The 22,666-nt window shown below is 31.9% G+C and overlaps 1 protein-coding gene across 5 annotated transcripts in view; it reads right to left on the bottom strand.

Annotated features, from left to right (window-relative positions):
* LOC129739514 (kinesin-like protein KIF19) overlaps positions 1-22,666 on the bottom strand; it is a 56,614-nt gene that overhangs the window by 11,059 nt on the left and 22,889 nt on the right. The window lies entirely within an intron of this gene.

The following is a 22,666-nucleotide window of genomic DNA, read 5'->3' as shown; positions in this document are numbered from 1 at the left end:
TAATTAATAATTTTTATTTGAAGGTAACAGAAACTATGTTCTACGCAGATAACATGGGTATTTTAAGACAGTAAACTGATCTCATACCCAGTTCTTTTACACGTTTAAAATGTTTTGTATTGTCTGGGACAGTATTTGAAAAAATAATCGAATCATAGGGGCCCCTCCGAGAAAAATTGCCCCGGGCCCCCCGATGACTTAATCCGGCCCTGATCAGGATCCATTTTGGTGAATGGTGCGATCGAGTTTTACTACACCTCCTATGCTCTCCTATTTCGGAATTTTTCTAGCTGTATTTTCCCTTTTACCCTCTAAAACCTTTTTTTTTCGCTAAAAAATTCACAAAAGCTTAGTTTTATAATTACAAACAGCTTTTGTTCTACAAAAAAAAATTATAGTTAAGTAACATTCTTGTCAATCCATTTGAAAAATTTTTTGGTTGTAGTTTTCACAAACTTTAATCTTTTTTTCATATATTTTGGAACACATTAAAACTGTCTCATAGCTATTCAGCATATCCTTTTTATAGAAATGTATCACAAAAAACTGACATACTTCAATTTTAATTAAAAGTAAATATTAAACATTTTTTCGAATTGTTTCTCAACCCCCCATTAGAAGGGATTTTTGTTTCATCTCTCCTACCTAACTAAGGATATTTTTTTTCCAAACAATCAATCCAAAAAATTGGAAGACTTAACTGCTAAAAAAGGCATCTTATTTTCAAGTTTCTCGACATAATATTTTTCTAAACTCTCAGTAGGAGACGTCGACACGATATGTATGATAGTGCCCTCGGTGAGTAGGGATGTAGGCTTTTAAGCTTTAATGCTTTGTGATTTCAAGCTTTGAATCCGACGATTCAGTAAAACAAGGAGTCATCGAAGCTTGATGTCCTGCATAGATGATTATACCAATAATGAACATTCCACATTCTTTTTACAATTGAAAACCCCATCATCTTTACAATTTATTGCTAGATACCTTTATATTTTTCTAGATAGCATTCTAACCACCATGTTGAAAAGAACATTTATTGTACTTAGAAAACTTTAAACATTTCTACAAAATAAGCCTAATATTTGGTATGTTTCTACAGAATGTCAAAATTTATTTACTCAATGAGCTGCGAATAATTTGCAGTTTGGTTTTGAGAAAATCTTTAAGTCTTTAACTCTACTTAACGCTGCTATGCATGATTCAACCTATTTGAATTGCTTGGGATATTTTCACTTTTCGTATACTTTTACATATTTTGAATAAGAAATAATTTTAAATATATTTTTATTTAACTAAGAGTTCAAATTTAGCCCCAAATCTGAGTTATTTTAGCATATATTGAACAGTTGGGTCAATTTTCCATCAAAAGAAAACAACACAAAATTTACTCCATAGCAACATACATGGTTACACGCAGAAAAGTTCAAATGTGCTAAAATAACAACGCTGAGCATGAATTTTCAAACAAATTTCCTGCGTGTTTTAAACTTTAGGAAAAACTTTTCTTACTGAAATACGCATCTGGAGTTGATGAAAACGGTGCCCAGTGTTATTTCTGTTCATTACTGGTTAAAACATTATCCGAAAATTGTATTTTGGCGCTATTATTATGTCCCTAAAAATTGTCGACAGCCGATTTTTTGAAAAAAAAAAGATTTCTGAGGCTACCTCATAAAAATTAAAAAAAAGGTCTTCCAGATTTTTCTCATGTTTTTAAGCTTCTCTTAGCTGTAGCCTTTGACAACTTCTTGTCAAACAGTTTTCATTAGTATGAATAGTCAAATTGACACATATTTGAAACATTCCGGGAAAATAGTAGGTAAAAATAATCATTGGCATTGCTTTTATACCGATTTTTGAAAACTCGGTCTAAACGCGGGGTTGGGCACTAGAGAGTTGAATTATTCATCACGAAAGATTAAATAAAAAAACTGCTCATTATAAAAATAATTACCTACCATCGTTATAAGTCTAAAAAAATACAGGTATCAGGTATTCTCGGCAGAAATGACAGAAGAATGTTGATAGGATGTGGAGTTATCAAGACTTCGATTCAGTCATTGGCAGTAAAACAAACCCATCCGATTTCTGCCTTCATCTCGTCATCGAATTCAATCAGATGAAAACTCCATCCGAAAGTAATAAAGATAATCTTAATGATTATTGACTAACTTATTGAAACTGACTTTCGCCGGAGGGGATCGGACATTTTCATTTCAACGCACGTTGCCATCAATGACTGGTTTCAACCAGTGAAATGAAAGTGAGTAGCCATTATCAGTGTAGCTGTTTGATCATAGTGGCTCCAGAGAGTAATTTTTAAGAAGCACCGACCCAAACAAGATGTTGTTCGAGAATTGAACGATTGTATTACTTTCAAATAAGTTGTTTGAAAGTTGGTGGAAAACTATGGGCCACTCTTTTTTCGACATGCTCGACATCTTTAACGCAATGTTAAAAAAAAACACACAAATTGCATAGGTTTCTTCTTTGTAGATAAAAGCAAACTTAATTTTTGAATACAGTTGACAGTTTAACTCGGACCTAGATGTTATGTGTCACTCAATGCCAACAACCCATACACAAATGTGTACTGACTGAAGCAAAGTAAAAAAGTTCCTATCCTTGTGCAAACGTAAAGGATACTTAATGCAATTTTTCCCGGAACAGATGCCCTTTAAACTTTCAAGATTTGATTACACTACCGTACTGGTTCAACGTTGACGTATTGATCAGCAGCATTAATGAGCAGAAACATATTGAGTAGATTTATGTACGGGATCTTACTTTACTTAGGAATAAAAAGTGTTGAATGAAGACGTTGCAGTTTCAAGTTTAGACAGAATTAATAACTCTCTCGAAAATTACATGATAATCTCTTATCACAATCTTGAAATGGTTTTCGAGAAAACTTATAATGAGATCAAAGTTGAATTATTCCAGTTTAATTTTTTTTTAATGTACAACAACATTTTATTTTCATTTAACTATGTGATGCTCAATCTAAGAGTAATTTACATGCTGTCAATACTCATTCCCGAGAGACCAACAAGCAGCACTGTGAAAGGAACTTAGCCGAATTATAAATTTCCTGTAAAATCGTTAAATACAATCTCATTTTACACGAAAATGAAATTGAATTATCTGTAATACCACCAATGAACCTAGAATAGTTGCTCCAGAGACTTACTGAATAGGTACTAATAAAACCGACGTTTTCATAAGAGATTTATCAATTTAAAATAAAATATTTTGCTTCGATTTTGAGCCTGCTAATCGGCTTTCAAAATAGTGAACACATATCAATTTCAGATTATTCGTTTTATTCAGCTTTCGTTTTTACTTATTTCAATTAATTGATAGTTTCTTTGCAAAAAAAAAAACTTCTTGTTATTGATTACGAATGCATTGAGCGTTTTTCAACCAAATTTTAATATTCTTTGTTTTTAAATACAAACGTATTTTTTTGATAAATTTTATTTCATGGAGTCTTAGGTACTCAAATGGAATTTCCCATTCTTCAAGGAACTGTCTGAAAAGAATCGATGCATTGAGACAAAAAGGTTCAAACGAATTTAAAATACTAAGTTACACTTCATGCTAAAGTTTGTTCGAGTTAGCAAAAACCCTATCAATTGTATTTAAAAACAACTTTTCATCAATTTTAAAATTAATACAATATTTCCTACAGTCCTGAAAGCTATGAAACATTGCTATCTTGTTTTTAACGTTGATGAACAAAAACAGCGCTATTTTTAATACCACAATCCACTCCGAAAGGTCGCTTAGGTCAGTTTTATTTATGATCTCATCGTGAAGGCAAAAAATAATTTAATCAAATTCCATTTCCCTCACTTTTATCGCGGTTCAATTTAGCTCGACCAGCAGAAGTGGCCTTAACCACAAGTTGCTACTCGCTGCTTCTGCTGCTGCTTAAAGATAAAAACTCGAAACAACCTAAATGTCACTTAACCTTCGCAGCAAAAAAAAAACGAAACCGTCGTTTCGTCTCGTTAAACAAACAAGTGAAAGGAATTCGAAAATTTCCCCCTTAGCTGTTTGTTGTTGATTTTTTTCCCACCAGTTAGCCAGCACGTGGTGAATGGCGTGCAAATAACTAGAAGGCACGGGAGAGACCTCAAATCATGCGAGGCGGCACCTCTAATCCGCCCTTTTCTCCCGGAGGCGATGACCACGAATCATGATTACCTCGAATCAGCGCAGTCACCCGCAAATTACACCATTTTGCTGTGCTGCTACTATCCATTTATTGGACAGTTGAAAAATGGCCTGACTTTCCTCGGATTGGAGGTTTTTATTCGGTCTACTCCTGTTTAGAATTCTAATCATACTACTGTATGACTTTTGTCGAGTCACAGGTGTTTTTGCTTTTTGTTCCGACATCTCCAGGGGTGCTTCCGACATTCTCCCTTTCAGATCAACTTTATCGCAGCCCCCTCACAGTTTGTGACCTTGTAGGTTTTCCGGTGACGTCGACCTCCTTATCTCCACAACTGCCCACGGTTGTATTTTGAAGCCCCAGGATTGTTGCGGTGGGAAGTTAAGTTTATTTTTACCATTCTTCTCACCACTCACTCTGCTTGTGCTCTCCATCTGAATGGCCCTTGGTGGATTGCAGATTATGGTTCACTCGTGTCAAGTGGTTACGGTTCATGGCAACGTTTGGGTGAGTACTTGCCGATAGTCCCACAAACGGTGCTTTAACACTTTAGCGGCAACTATTTTTCTACCTTCTAGCTAGGGGTATGTTCGGTCGATCACAAATCCCCTAGCCTGTCAAAACATCATAATCAATTAGCCACACGTTACGAGGCAGCATAATTTTCCACGCTACCTTTATACGTGGGAGGATATTCGTTTTGCATTCATTCTATGAACTAGAAAATGCAATTGATTTTTTCCTACTCCCGAAGCTAACTTTAATAACTGTGCTGTCTGAGTTTGAATTGTTTCCAATATCGTTGATATGATGGCTGATTTCTCAACTATCTGGCTTCCAACTTTTGATCATAGTGTTTCCTCATAATGTGAGTGCGCTTTGTAGAAGAAAATTAAACATGGTAAAAAGTGGACAAGGCAATTCGGATAGAAAGTTCAGAACTGTTCGGTTAAACTTTGCTCTAAGGCCCTAAGCCTTTCGGGTTATAAGGCATTTCAACCATTTTTGAAAATATGCTATGAAAAACAACACTCGAAAATACTTATTCTGTAAAGTTTAATGAAATTTTGATCCTCAACATTGTACAGTTAAAGCACTCTCTGGAGCCACTATTCAAAACGTTTGGGTGAGTTTTTGTCGATAGTCCCACAAACGGTGCTTTGACACTTTAGCGGCACCATTTTTTTCTTCCTTCTAGCTAGGGGTATGTTTGGTCGATCGTAAATCCCCGAGCTTGTCAAAACATCATAATCAATTAGTCAAACGTTACGGGGCAGCTTAATTTTCACGCTTACTTTATACGTGGGAGGATGTCTGTTTTGCCTACATTCTATGAACTAGAAAATGTTTTTTCCTACTCCTGAAGCTGACTTTAATATCTGTGCTGTCTGAATTTTAACTGTTTTCAACATCGCCCATATGATGGCTGATTTCTCAATTTTCTGGCTTCCAACTTTTGATCAGAGTGCGCTTTGTAAAAAAGAACTACATGGTAAAAAGTAAGCCAGGACAATTCGAATAGAAAAGCTCAGAACTGTCCGGTTATACTTTTCCCTTGGGGTCTTAGGGCCTTTCGGGTTTTAAGGCATTTCTATCACTGTTGAAAATATGGTATATAATCCAGCATACAAAAATACTTATTTCGATGGCATCTCTGTAAAATTTGATGAAATTTTGATCTTCAATATTGTAAAATTCTAAGCACTCTCTGGAGCCACTATTCAAATCAATAGATTTTATAAGGTGACTTATTTTAGCTTCAAACATTCACAGATGGTGATAATGACCTCTGATTGTGATTTGAGTAGATTTGACTGGTTTGAGTAATAATATAAAAATACATCGCTCTCTGTGCCACTTCTCAAAGTGAATAGCTTTACCAAAAAAAACGTTTCAATTTTCTTTAATTTAAACCTTCGAACAAATGAACTGATTTATCTGCAGGTTAAATGATTCCCACAACATTAATATCTCTGTTCCTTTCCGTTACGATCCGAGGCCTTTACTCGACGTTGACTTGCGTCATCCTCCTGTTGTTATGCTGTTTATGTTTGAAGATGAGTTGTCACCACCATGGCCAGATGAATTGGTTTTCGATTTCGTCTCTTTGAATAAGTTTTTAGCTGCTGATTATTACCCAAGTTTTTTATATGATTTAATCGATCATGTGATAGATGCATTTTATGTAAAATTTAATGAAGTTTTCCGAGATATTGTTCCTGTTAAAAAACGGTGTACACGTACTGGAATAAGTCAACCTTGACTAAACCCCGAACTTCAGAACCTGCGAAATCGACTGAGGAAAGCGAGCAACAAAGCCCTGTTTTTCTTTAGGGGGCATCCATAAATTACGTAACGCTCCTAGGGGGGGGGGAGTGAGCTCGAGCGTTACAAATTGTGACATAGGGGAGGGGGGGGAGGTATGCTCATCGTTACGTAACGATTTTGTTCTTACGAATTTCAGTTTCATTGCAGCTATTTTGATGTCATGAAATTTTAGCAGAATGATAAGAAAACCACAATCAGCTTAAAATTTGTGAGCTTCAACATGATTGAAACTGGATTGTAACCTTTTCTCTTTAAAGATTCTCAGATAGATTCCTTAAAATATGTATTGAATATCCGTGAAATAACTGTTGGAAACCCGAATATTACGTACATTTATCCCTAAGAACTCAATTCTTCCTTAATACGGAAATTCTACTGTTTTTTCTCAATTGATTAAAAAATGCAATTTTGATCATTCCGACGAATATTACTAAGTGGAGTATATCTTGCGTTACAAGTTATGCTTCTTGAGCAAAATGAAGTAAACAAGGAAGATCATCAATTAACACACAGAGCACGTAATAAGACATTCAATTTATTTTATCAGAGAACTATCATCAATGAGCACTAAGAAGCAATTTGGATATTATCGATTCCGTTTTGATGAACCTTAAAAAATTTATTTTAAATATTTATCTTCGAAAATCAGTATTTAAAATATGAGAAAAGGGAGGGGGGGTGGTAGTTATTAGCGTTACGTAATATTCATAGGGGGGTACGTCGAAGCGTTACGATTTGTGACATACGGGGGGGAGGGGGTCAAAAAAGTGCAGTTTTTGCGTTACGTAATTTATGGATGCCGCCTTAACCACGTTGCATGTTGCCGAGGCAACCAGTTTACGCACGCGTTCCTCTTCAAACGTACGAACGCAATTCTGTGGAAATCATGCTTGGACTAATTCTCTTTAATCCCATTCGATTTTAACCTATTGGAAGGTATATATATCAACTATGTTGGATACCTAATTTAGAAATATTTAAGCATAATTTTATCACAATTTTGATAAAACTTTGACGTATAATTGACACAGTTGTGACATAATATTCAACCATTCTTGATACAATTTGTAAATACTTTTGACACAATTCTTCCCATCAATTTAAAAATTTTGACAATTTTGACCATTTTGACAATTTTGACAATTTTGACAATTTTGACAATTTTGACAATTTTGACAATTTTGACAATTTTGACAATTTTGACAATTTTGACAATTTTGACAATTTTGACAATTTTGACAATTTTGACAATTTTGACAATTTTGACAATTTTGACAATTTTGACAATTTTGACAATTTTGACAATTTTGACAATTTTGACAATTTTGACAATTTTGACAATTTTGACAATTTTGACAATTTTGACAATTTTGACAATTTTGACAATTTTGACAATTTTGACAATTTTGACAATTTTGACAATTTTGACAATTTTGACAATTTTGACAATTTTGACAATTTTGACAATTTTGACAATTTTGACAATTTTGACAATTTTGACAATTTTGACAATTTTGACAATTTTGACAATTTTGACAATTTTGACAATTTTGACAATTTTGACAATTTTGACAATTTTGACAATTTTGACAATTTTGACAATTTTGACAATTTTGACAATTTTGACAATTTTGACAATTTTGACAATTTTGACAATTTTGACAATTTTGACAATTTTGACAATTTCGACAATTTTGACAATTTTGACAATTTTGACAATTTTGACAATTTTGACAATTTTGACAATTTTGACAATTTTGACAATTTTGACAATTTTGACAATTTTGACAATTTTGACAATTTTGACAATTTTGACAATTTTGACAATTTTGACAATTTTGACAATTTTGACAATTTTGACAATTTTGACAATTTTGACAATTTTGACAATTTTGACAATTTTGACAATTTTGACAATTTTGACAATTTTGACAATTTTGACAATTTTGACAATTTTGCCAATTTTGACAATTTTGACAATTTTGACAATTTTGACAATTTTGACAATTTTGACAATTTTGACAATTTTGACAATTTTGACAATTTTGACAATTTCGACAATTTTGACAATTTTGACAATTTTGACAATTTTGACAATTTTGACAATTTTGACAATTTTGACAATTTTGACAATTTTGACAATTTTGACAATTTTGACAATTTTGACAATTTTGACAATTTTGACAATTTTGACAATTTTGACAATTTTGACAATTTTGACAATTTTGACAATTTTGACAATTTTGACAATTTTGACAATTTTGACAATTTTGACAATTTTGACAATTTTGACAATTTTGACAATTTTGACAATTTTGACAATTTTGACAATTTTGACAATTTTGACAATTTTGACAATTTTGACAAGTTTGACAATTTTTACAATTTTGACAATTTTGACAATTTTTACAATTTTGACAATTTTGACAATTTTGACAATTTTGACAATTTTGACAATTTTGACAATTTTGACAATTTTGACAATTTTGACAATTTTGACAATTTTGACAATTTTGACAATTTTGACAATTTTTACAATTTTGACAATTTTGACAATTTTGACAATTTTGACAATTTTGACAATTTTGACAATTTTGACAATTTTGACAATTTTGACAATTTTGACAATTTTGACAATTTTGACAATTTTGACAATTTTGACAATTTTGACAATTTTGACAATTTTGACAATTTTGACAATTTTGACAATTTTGACAATTTTGACAATTTTGACAATTTTGACAATTTTGACAATTTTGACAATTTTGACAATTTGGACAATTTTGAAAATTTTGAAAATTTTGAAAATTTTGACAATTTTGACAATTGTGACAATTTTGACAATTTTGACAATTTTGACAATTTTGACAATTTTGACAATTTTGACAATTTTGACAATTTTGACAATTTTGACAATTTTGACAACTTTGACAATTTTGACAATTTTGACAATTTTGACAATTTTGACAATTTTGACAATTTTGACAATTTTGACAACTTTGACAATTTTGACAATTTTGACAATTTTGACAATTTTGACAATTTTGACAATTTTGACAATTTCGACAATTTTGACAATTTTGACAATTTTGACAATTTTGACAATTTTGACAATTTTAACAATTTTGACAATTTTGACAATTTTGACAATTTTGACAATTTTGACAATTTTGACAATTTTGACAATTTTGACAATTTTGACAATTTTGACAATTTTGACAATTTTGACAATTTTGACAATTTTGACAATTTTGACAATTTTGACAATTTTGACAATTTTGACAATTTTGACAATTTTGACAATTTTGACAATTTTGACAATTTTGACAATTTTGACAATTTTGACAATTTTGACAATTTTGACAATTTTGACAATTTTGACAATTTTGACAATTTTGACAATTTTGACAATTTTGACAATTTTGACAATTTTGACAATTTTGACAATTTTGACAATTTTGACAATTTCGACAATTTTGGCAATTTTGACAATTTTGACAATTTTGACAATTTTGACAATTTTGACAATTTTGACAATTTTGACAATTTTGACAATTTTGACAATTTTGACAATTTTGACAATTTTGACAATTTTGACAATTTTGACAATTTTGACAATTTTGACAATTTTGACAATTTTGACAATTTTGACAATTTTGACAATTTTGACAATTTTGACAATTTTGACAATTTTGACAATTTTGACAATTTTGACAATTTTGACAATTTTGACAATTTTGACAATTTTGACAATTTTGACAATTTTGACAATTTTGACAATTTTGACAATTTTGACAATTTTGACAATTTTGACAATTTTGACAATTTTGACAATTTTGACAATTTCGACAATTTTGACAATTTTGACAATTTTGACAATTTTGACAATTTTGACAATTTTGACAATTTTGACAATTTTGACAATTTTGACAATTTTGACAATTTTGACAATTTTGACAATTTTGACAATTTTGACAATTTTGACAATTTTGACAATTTTGACAATTTTGACAATTTTGACAATTTTGACAATTTTGACAATTTTGACAATTTTGACAATTTTGACAATTTTGACCATTTTGACAATTTTGACAATTTTGACAATTTTGACAATTTTGACAATTTTGACAATTTTGACAATTTTGACAATTTTGACAATTTTGACAATTTTGACAATTTTGACAATTTTGACAATTTTGACAATTTTGACAATTTTGACAATTTTGACAATTTTGACAATTTTGACAATTTTGACAATTTTGACAATTTTGACAATTTTGACAATTTTGACAATTTTGACAATTTTGACAATTTTGACAATTTTGACAATTTTGACAATTTTGACAATTTTGACAATTTTGACAATTTTGACAATTTTGACAATTTTGACAATTTTGACAATTTTGACAATTTGACAATTTTGACAATTTTGACAATTTTGACAATTTTGACAATTTTGACAATTTTAACAATTTTAACAATTTTTACAATTTTTACAATTTTGACAATTTTGACAATTTTGACAATTTTGACAATTTTGACAATTTTGACAATTTTGACAATTTTGACAATTTTGACAATTTTGACAATTTTGACAATTTTGACAATTTTGACAATTTTGACAATTTTGACAATTTTGACAATTTTGACAATTTTGACAATTTTGACAATTTTGACAATTTTGACAATTTTGACAATTTTGACAATTTTGACAATTTTGACAATTTTGACAATTTTGACAATTTTGACAATTTTGACAATTTTGACAATTTTGACAATTTTGACAATTTTGACAATTTTGACAATTTTGACAATTTTGACAATTTTGACAATTTTGACAATTTTGACAATTTTGACAATTTTGACAATTTTGACAATTTTGACAATTTTGACAATTTTGACAATTTTGACAATTTTGACAATTTTGACAATTTTGACAATTTTGACAATTTTGACAATTTTGACAATTTTGACAATTTTGACAATTTTGACAATTTTGACAATTTTGACAATTTTGACAATTTTGACAATTTTGACAATTTTGACAATTTTGACAATTTTGACAATTTTGACAATTTTGACAATTTTGACAATTTTGACAATTTTGACAATTTTGACAATTTTGACAATTTTGACAATTTTGACAATTTTGACAATTTTGACAATTTTGACAATTTTGACAATTTTGACAATTTTGACAATTTTGACAATTTTGACAATTTTGACAATTTTGACAATTTTGACAATTTTGACAATTTTGACAATTTTGACAATTTTGACAATTTTGACAATTTTGACAATTTTGACAATTTTGACAATTTTGACAATTTTGACAATTTTGACAATTTTGACAATTTTGAGAATTTTGACAATTTTGACAATTTTGACAATTTTGACAATTTTAACAATTTTGACAATTTTGACAATTTTGACAATTTTGACAATTTTGACAATTTTGACAATTTTGACAATTTTGACAATTTTGACAATTTTGACAATTTTGACAATTTTGACAATTCTGACAATTTTGACAATTTTGACAATTTTGACAATTTTGACAATTTTGACAATTTTGACAATTTTGACAATTTTGACAATTTTGACAATGTTGACAATTTTGACAATTTTGACAATTTTGACAATTTTGACAATTTTGACAATTTTGACAATTTTGACAATTTTGACAATTTTGACAATTTTGACAATTTTGACAATTTTGACAATTTTGACAATTCTGACAATTTTGACAATTTTGACAATTTTGACAATTTTGACAATTTTGACAATTTTGACAATTTTGACAATTTTGACAATTTTGACAATTTTGACAATTTTGACAATTTTGACAATTTTGACAATTTTGACAATTTTGACAATTTTGACAGTTTTAAATAAGATTCTTATGAAATTCTATCAATATTTAACGAAGTTCTTATGAAAAATAGAAGAAGCAGCATTGTGAAAAAATAATGAACAAATTCATTCATAACAAGTTGTGGAGCTAAAAGTTTCTCTTAAAGTTAAAAGTGGTTTTATTACTCTAAATGGTAAGTTTATTTTTTGTGAACATTCAAATTATATATAGACTTGAAGACATTTTTTTTTTGTTTACATCTAAGTATTGTACCGGGTGCGGCAGAATGACTGTAAGAATCGGGCGTTGATGTGGGACTTATGGTGATCATGAAGTAATTTTAAACAAATTATCCAGAAAATAAACTTAACATTTTAAACATCAATTATCTTGATATCTTCTCATCAAACGTGAAATTTTGGTGAGGGGTGTTTATCTGAAGAATTCATTCGCTTCATAGGAAACTTATGAGCTTCAAAGATTTTTCTTATGACGCCACTTCGTACGAGAATCTTATGGTATACCTAATAGTATTTTTCTGAGTGTTTGAATGTTGAGCACCTCTAAAAAAAACTTCATTTTTATGCTATGTGCACTTCTTGCCAAACTTTCGTTTTTCGCATGAATTCTCAGCATTTTCACACAACTATTCTTCAAATCTAAATTCACCCGCTTCTCTGCTCACACACAATTCTTCCTCTCTAGCAGCGACAAAAGTTCCGTAGAAAAACATTTTTTTAGCACTTTACACAAAAAGGTTTTACGGGGTTCTGAGTAGGCCTTGGTCGCGCGCGAACGCGTTTTTCTGTCAATTTTTTTGCTTGCGTTGTTTTTCGGTTTTTCTGAAGAAGTTTGAAATAAAATGGAAGTGGAATTTACAAGGAAACGAAGAATTATTTGTTTTATCGTACCAGGCTAACGATATTCACGAAATCAGAAAACATTATGATTTATTTAATTCAAAGTGCGCTAAATCACTAAATATGCACCGTGCACGTATGTCCATCGTCAATTCAGCAAAACATCTACAAATTGGTGAGTTCGTTCCATTATTTTATCTTTTCTTGCATATACATATAATCGATCTTTTTATTGATTACATATTCATAATAGCTTAACTCTATTAAAAGGGAATTGTGGAGGGTTGGATAGGTCATCAAACGATCAAAAGACTGATATACAATGGATTGTGGGTTCAAGCCAGCCGGAGTATCTCAGCAAATTTAGAATCATGAGAAGGCTACTCAGGTACCTTTTCAGGCTTCTTTATTTGTTTCGAACAGTTGGAAGGGAGTGAGATGAGTCAAACCTATCCCAAACCAGTGGTAACGGACCCCTTGGTTGTGTTGCAAATATTGTTGATGAGTTAAGCATAAACAATATTTGAATGTGCGATCGAGACTTACCGCCTCGGGTTGAAAGACCTATCAGCCACTGGTGGGTTCTCATACATACATACATACATACATACTTTGCATAAAAAGGTTTTGCGATTTATCGAAGACGTTCCTTTTTTATCCTAGACCTCTTGAAACGTATAATATGTTATTCCTTTCCTTTTCATTTCGCGTTATTCAAAGTTTCAGGTGTCAATCACAATTTTCCACAGAAGCAAGAGCACGCGAAAAACAAAAAAACGGAGCCGCACCCGATGAATTTGAAATGAGGCTCTCAGAGCCAAAGGGGGATAAGTGAAAAAAAATGGTCGATTTTGAGTTAATGATGCCAAACGATTCTTCACATTTCCAATTATATTTGACGATTATTCCGGTATTTAAGAATTGTTATTATATACTTTTAGATTTCATAGAAAAATATATGGGAAATTTCCAAATACATCAATTTAAAAGCACTTTATGCACTTAACCCCTTTGGCTTCAAGGACCTCAAATGATATTGTCGTGATTTCCAGGAAATCTCTTCTATCTCCATTTCTTTTCAGCACCTTGTAATGGCAGCAGTGAGAACTGCTGAACCATTTCAAGCTGAACTCTTTTTATTCCAAACTATTTCGCACGGAGAGATCCGCACTCAACAACTTTCGCCAAACAAATGACCGCCGCCAGTCAGAGAATGAATCCAGCAGGATATGCGTCTTGAAAACGTAACTCCAAGGCCTACTTTGCTATCGTACAGTTATTTATTTTCTACACAAAAATTTCTTAAAATCTGTCAAAAGTTGGGTGAAAGCTGCTTCCAGCTTACTGTAATGCAAAACTATCCTTCAAATCTTTCTACACGTCCATCGCCTATTTTTACGAGTTTATGCTTACGGAAACGTCTATTTTTATTTCTAACGAATTAATCTTTAAATTAGGATGGTCACAAATGTCAAACGAAAACAAATTAAGTGCTCACAGCACAGCTTCTTTAGCCAGATTACTTAGATTTGATTTCAGCACTTTCCCGATTGCTTTGATTAAGTTTTTTCTGTTTAAGGGCACCTGTATCTCTGGTCCAAACAGCTTGTTTATACTCGAGTTCCGAAAAATACAGATATTTTAGATCTGATATAAGGATTGCTATAAAACTGATGAAATTTGGACCCAATTTAACGCATTTCTAGACAGTTTGATAGTTCATCTCAAGAAGAAGAACACGAGTCTCCTGTTAATGGTTGTATCACAAAACGAAGCTTCGAAGAAATTACCTTGAACTTTTCGAAAGATCAATTTACACTGTCATCTTTTCTCTCATTTACAAGTCTGCCACCAAGAAGGGAGGGTTCTACTGGAAAAGGTTAAACAACAGAAATAAAAAACAAATTATTAATAAAAGGCAAACATGCCACTGGCACGCTTGTTGACAGCCTTAATTGCTTTTTATTGATTGTGAAACCACTTCGAGAGGACGATGCGGTTTTTGGGCGAAGGGATGTGGTGTCGAGCAGGGAAAAACAGTTTTCCCTTTTCCGAGTCAGGATGTCCGCTGCCCACCCATTCGGAATGGGGTAAATTTTCCCGTAGTCAATAATAATTAATCGGCTTTGGCAATAGTGGTAACATAGAGGAGAGCATGAAAGTGATAGTGGGCAACTTAGTAGTGATAACGAGAGAAAAATGGGTCCAAGTATGGGGTGATGGGGTAAAAATTAGATGTAAACAGTAATTTAGTGTCGGTTCAATCGTTTGTGGCCAGTTAGAATTTGATATTCAGCACTTTTCTATCTTTTATGTGGTACTAATTTGTGATCGTTCATTAGCTGTGGTGGTCAATGGGATTTGAGAACGCTTTTACCAACTCGCATAGCAAGACATATTTGTTTTAAATGGAATTTTTGTTCAAAATTATAATTATTGAAGCACTTTTCTGCGTGGATTCCAATGGTACATTGTTTCATAGACAAAAGTTCAAAAGTTCTAATCACTAACGCTATTGTGGATCGCTATTGATGAAGAGATTTAAAGCAATTTTCCAATTATGCGATCACAAAACATATCGGTCGTGCGAAAAGGTTACACCTAAAGGGTAGAAATCAAAAATAGATTGGAATTCATGCACAATTACCCATCGGCCCACATCATTCTCTCCTCATAGTCACTTATGATAAAGTCGATACTCATCATTGAATAAATAATGTGTGGGCGGCTTCATGTCATCGGAGGATGGAATGGAGACATCGAACGGTCACCGTGCGTTGTCGTCGTTCTGTCAATTGACCTGTGTCCATGTTTACTTTTGATCGTCAGTCATCCATCTGAGAACGGTTGTTTTTACACTGCACAAATTGAATTTGACAAACATTTGGGAGAACTGTATAGGTAGCTGTTGATAGGTGTTGATTTACAAATGCTTTAAATGAACTTTCTGTGGAGTCCCAGTGATTCAATTTTATTTATCTTTTGCTTAAATCACATCCAACGTTCAACATAGAATGATTTCATGTTGTCCAACATCGAATGTTATCGGATTGTTTATAAATGTAAAATTAAATTAGCTCTGGTGTCGGCACGATGTAAAAACAAATCAAATGCCTATCCATTTCGATAGCTCAGGGCAAGATCGGGGTTTGTATGTATGTATTTGTTTATTCATGTAACTTAAGACAAAATCTTTTAAATTTGTTACATTTAGGGCTAGTTTTGATTTCAATTTCAACTACTTAACTACTACAAAAAGTTTCTGATGACTTTCATATCAACTCAACTACTTATATCCGATTGTTACATTATTTATGCAAATCTTATTAGTGAAGCTTTCTTGAACTCTGATTTCGTTTTGATGGATTTTAATTGGGTAGGAAGATTATTCCAAATTGAGATGCCTCTAACGAGGAACGAATTGTTATAATAGACGGAAACATGCGGTGGGATAACGAAATTGATAGTTCTTGGGTTTCTCACAGGAACAAATAAGCTTTTTATATAATCTGGGCCTCCTCTAGTAAGTATTCTGTGGATAATAACGCAAGATCTATATTTATAAAAACTATCAAACGGACAACCGATTAGCATTTTTTGGAGGTGAGAAACGCTTGAAAACCTTGACAAGTTGTAAACATATCGAACGCATGAGTTCAGTGCTACACGAAGTCTGTTCATGGACCTAACAGAACAATTTGAATAAGCTAAATCTCCGTAAATAAACAAGGGGTATATATAGGTTTTGAATAGTTTTAACTTAGTGTCAATGTCAAGGTGTCTTGTGGTAAGGTTCAACCTTTTCAATGAACCATAGATTTTGCCACATTGTCTATTAACCTGCCTGCTCCATGATAATTCACGGTCAAAAATTACACCAAGGCTTTCAGCATGATCTGTAAAAGCAATTTCCGAATTTGCCAAGAATAGTGATGGAACTTCGATAATCCTATTTGATCTGCTAAATAATAATGCTTTGGTTTTAACTGGGTTAATAGGCAAAAGATTCAGAAGGGACCATTCATCAATTTTTCGTAAGTCATAATTTATTTTGTCACTAACAACGTTCGTTGGCAACGATTTTTCAGAACAGAAATAGATTTGCACATCATCTGCAAACATCTGAATGCTACAGTTCTTTAAGACTGACGGTAAGTCGTTAATAAAAATGGAAAAAAGAATTGGACCCAGAATTGATCCTTGAGGAACGCCGGATTCAATAGGTGTCAAACTCGAATAACAATCATTTATATAAACTGCCTGCGAACGTCCTTGGAGGTATGATTTTATCATTTCTGCTGCAGGTCTAGAAAATGAAAAATTCGTTATCAGTTTTTCAACAAGCTTTTTATGGGATACCCTATCAAAGGCTTTAGCAAAGTCTATGAGTAGAAGAGTGACTAGTCCTTTTTTATCAAGGGTTAAGGCAATATCATTATGGACTTTCATAAGGGTAGATTCAGTGCTATGATTAGCTCTAAATCCGGATTGATAACTACTTAGTAGATTATGTTGATTGATAAAGTCTGAAATTTGGTTCTTTACTAATTTTTCGAATATTTTTGAAACCGAACTCAGTAAGCTAATTGGTCGTAAATTAGTAATACTATGATTGTTGGATTTTTTTGGAATTGGTATAACCTTTACTTTTTTCCACTGGTAAGGAAATTTTGATGTATTGATAATGGTATTAAAAAGGTGATTTAAAACCGGGTTGAGTGGGCATAAATTAACCTTAGATGAGTAATCAATTGGCGGCACAAAAAAATGTTATTATGATAATGAACTAAATAGCGGGGGTGAGAATTGTTTAATTGACAATAAATTCGAGGGTGGGTAGCTGACATCGTTCAATCCCAGGGGGTTTCTGTTTTTGCTGCATTATCAAAACATTCATTTCACCTGTTTCACCTACCTACACTTCTATTTGTTCAAAGTACATATCACTAATCGGTTTATAGTGAATAAACTGTTCAGTGAGTATAAAATGCCAGAAGCCACCATAGTTTGGTTGAAACTTTAAAAAAAACTCTCCATTAAACTGCTCGAAAAATAAACAAAGTTTTGAGAAGGAAGTCGAGTTTTCTTTCTAAGGTTAATATAGTAGAGTCGATATCAAATACAATGCGAGTCTTATGATTCACCCCTCGCAGACTTGACAAAGCAGCCGAGAGAATACATGCGGAATTGAAAGAAAGAAAACTAAAACGGACAGTTGACTGCCAGAGCCCTACGTAATTAGTTTGTAAACAATAACCTTTGATGGATTTCAAGAGAAAAACGGCAAGTAGGCGTGTGCCGAGAAAGACGTGTTTTTCCATCTGCCAAATTCAAGCTAGCAAAAAACTGGAATTCAAGTGAAAAAATTGGATATTTTACTGGACAATCGTTTCAATTGCCTCACTTCAAGCTATATCAGGTGTTCAAAACTAGTACTGAGCAGAAATTTATCAAGAGATGGATAAGCGTTTGTCGTCTAGAATTCGCGGGTTCGGAAGATCGATAAGGACTATTGGATTCATACTGAGCAGTTGTTTTTTCCAAGGATAAGTATCGAACCCGTTTTGTCCATAAAAAATGGTTTTCTTTCATTTCATTTTCATTTTCATTCATATTGCGTATCAAAATTCATCGGTTCCTCGAAATGCATTTTGCAGAACGTTTGTTTGAATTCAGGAACAACGGAAGGTTATTTGAATGCGAAGTGCCATTTTTCCTTCGCAGAAAATGTGACATTATTTGTTTTAATAATGTTCTGTTGTTAGTTCATTAAAGCTGCATCAGAATATTTTTTTATTTATCATTTTGATTGGGATTTAAATTGCAAAAAGATCTCATTAATTTGCAAGATTTGGTGTACAATTTTAATTTCTGTAGCATTCAATATAACTTTCTCGAAATAACAAAAAAAAAATTTTTTTAGCTAATATTTATTAATCTTTCCTATGTTTCAATGGTCCATTTACTCAATCAATAAATAAATCAATCAATCATGCAAAAGTAGAACTATCGAGTTACTAAGCAATCGAATATTCTTTTACACGAGGATTAGTTCCAAATTGAAAACGATTCATTGAAATATGTACAATGTTTATAATAATATTTAATCATCCACTCGAGTTCGGTATTCCAACGTTTACTGTGATTTCATTTTTAACGATAGTTATTCTGGAATAATAATAGAATTTGATTGCTGTGAGGCTATACAATATTCATAATTTGCAAATTATGTTAAGTTTCATTTGAATGCTTTGAATCATGTTTATCATATAAAAGTCATTTATAATTCTTAGATACAAAACTCTTCGTGAAGATTCAGGATATTAAAATAGTTGGTGAGTTAAATAAAATCTTAAAAGCCGTTCTATAAATTAGAGAATTTCACAGGGATAACAGAAATGGGAGAAGCTAGAAATTTAAAATAAAGTTTTAAATGATGTTCAATTAAAAAAATTCAATTAAATCCTCCAAAACATAAAAGGAGCTTCCTTAGGAAGTATCTAGGAGAATAGTAGGTGTAGGAATAAATAAAGATCGCACCATACCAAAATGGATATTTACCTAACTAACACAACCCATTCCTTGGTGCAAGAATCGTTTTGAAAATCAGTTTGTTTTCTAATTATTTGAGTGTTCATAATTATTTATTTATCAGTTTTAAAACTAATAACGCCTCATATTTGTTAATAGGAGTTTCCTTAGGAAATGTCTAGGATCATAGGAGGTGTAGGTAAAACGAAGATCGCACCATTTTCCAAAAATGGCTCCTGATCTGTTATTGATCATTTTTTTTAAAGGGAGAGCATGAGTTTTGTGCATTGAGAATGAGTTGCTAATCCCAAGCTGCATTCTTTTGGCCCTTGTACAAAATTGATGGCCTCGATCAATCACGGAGTTGCAACCATTGGCGATGTGGAACTCGTTCTACTTAGCCACGCCAGCGATCATGAAATTCGAAATGCATTCGATGATTTGACACAATATAGTATGATATTTTTATTAAAACAATGAGAAAATAGTGGTATTGTTGAAGACTAATTAAAACATTTCGGACTTAATGATTTAAGGTGGATATGAGTAGTCAAACAAGCTAAGCTAATAACCTTTGATGGATTTCAAGAATAGTTATGAAAGTGATCGGTTTTAGGAATAGGTGACGATGTGTAGAACATATGATTTCCTATTATCACCTATAATTGGACTAGCTGATTTTGCTGATAGAAGTGCTTGACAAATCAAGAAGTTAAAACAAAAGTCATGACATCTATTTCGACAGATATTCAATAAATTGGACTAGTAACAAGGAATATTTAAATAAAGTAGTGTCGAGAGCCATATTGGATTTTTTGTGACGTTGAATGGCACAAATTTCAAAGAAAACCTCGTTTTAGAACGAAAATTAATTCCAATTTCATTTTGATTGTGTTGTAAGGCCTCTATGTTATGAAGTTTTTTGGTCCATTGAGGATTGCATTTTTTTAATTAATTAATGCGATATCACTTTGAAGCTAAAACGCGCAAAAATGAAGAAAAAATCAGTTTTAAAAAGGTCTAACTGACAGTTATTGAGTGTTCAGTTGGTTGTCATGACTTTTTTCCAACCGGTGCGTGTACCATGTACAATAAACATCAATTAATGATTGTTTAGGTAGTAAGTAGTTTAGATAGTTTACTAAAATGCCAATAAAATATTGTAGTTTTATATAAAAAATTGTGCTTTGATTACTTTATTGTAATGAGGAGCATAAACTGCACTGACTTGAATATTTTCATGGAAGACTTTGAACTAATTTTAAAGTTTTGCCAATTTAAGTGGGGAAAATCCACTATTTTTTCGAACTTCGATGGTCTATTTTATAGAAAAAATATTCGAAAATATTACTTTTTTGGTACCGATCTTGAAGAGCAAGAAACCTTTTTGAATGATATGTTTTCAAAGTGGAAAATTCCCAACAGATTCTTCTAACAATCAACCGAAAAGGCAAGTTTCCTAAAAAATTATCAGATTTTTCGTGATTGTGACGTCAAAGTCTGTACCAATACTAGAGCAGGGCTGCCTTGTCACTACCTTCTTTAAATATTCCTTAGATTAGCAATGAAAATTCTTTTCCAATGACTTTATGAAAATTTTACAAAGCCACTGGTCGGGGTGATGTCCCCGGCAAATTCAAATTCGTTTTTGCCGATAAGGTATTTGCAGCTGCGGACGAGAAACCCCGGTTTTTGTGAAAAACAAGACCATGGACTCCGAAATGTACAAGAAGGAGTGCTTTAAAAACGTTTTTTTTTTCGTACATTAGATCTCACAAAGGACCAGTAAAGTTTTCTCCATATTTGGCAAGCTGCCACTACAGCAAAGAGGTACTACAGTGGTATCGAGACAATGGGTGGATTTTGTCGAAAAGCACATCAACCAACCCAACTGCCCTCAATTCCACTCTATCAAAAATTTTTTGGGCAATTGTCAAGCAGAAGATGAAGAAGAATGGTAAGACAACTCGGGATGCAACAGAGATGAAGAGATTGTGAAACAAAATGGCTGCTGAGGTCCAAACAGGGTGTCCAAACTATCAAAACAACATCGGAATATTTTTTTTATTATTTTTCTTTTAAAGTGGAAAAAAGCCTACATTTTAAGTACAAAACATTTTTTTTTGTATAGCTCCGATATAGAGCCTTTTTAATGCGTCCAGATTTTGGGTGATCCATGCTTTAGAAAGAAAAATAACGGTAAAATATCAATTTTGATGATAATTTGGTTAAAAATTCAAGCAGACCGAGGGGAAGAACGCCGAAACTAGTGGATAGAACGCACCATACCGAAAGGATTGTTAGAAATAGAATAATGATTATATGAAATATAATGATTGTTACATCAAATGTTTAGTAACATGTTCATCGCATTTTTGTAAACTAAGCAATTTCAAATTCTCATATTTTTACACTTTCCATAACTTTTTTTTGGTTATTTTTGCTGAGAGAATTAGCAATAAAAATTTTGAAAGTTATCCATCCAGTCCTGAATTAGCGCAACGAGTTTCCATTTTGTATGTGAATTTGTATGGGAAAACAAAATTTTTCATTCAAAACTCGCTAGAGATGTACTTAAAATCTCAAAAATATAACTTTGAATGAAAATATTCCTCGATTCTTACAGTACAATTCATGTGAACAAAGCACAAACCTAACTTGTACCCCAGAAAAGATATTCTGTGTTATACATTTTTTTCATAATGATTTTTTAAATTTTTGCGTTTTTGACTGCTCATTTGAGAGCTGTGCAACCGTTGGATAAGAATAAAAATCTCAAAAACTGCTTTGCATTGTCAAAGAATTTATTGTTTTATAAAACCTTTGCAAAAACATTTCATGATATTATTAAAAGCTCTAGAGCAAGCAAAGTCTACCATTTCTAAATACTTTTCAATAGACTCGGATTTTTTC

The sequence above is a fragment of the Uranotaenia lowii genome, chromosome 1 (genome assembly GCF_029784155.1).
Source record: "Uranotaenia lowii strain MFRU-FL chromosome 1, ASM2978415v1, whole genome shotgun sequence".
NCBI lineage: Eukaryota > Metazoa > Arthropoda > Insecta > Diptera > Culicidae > Uranotaenia > Uranotaenia lowii.
The sequence above is the reverse complement of the archived record's forward strand: the minus strand, read 5'-3'. Positions and strand labels throughout refer to the sequence as shown.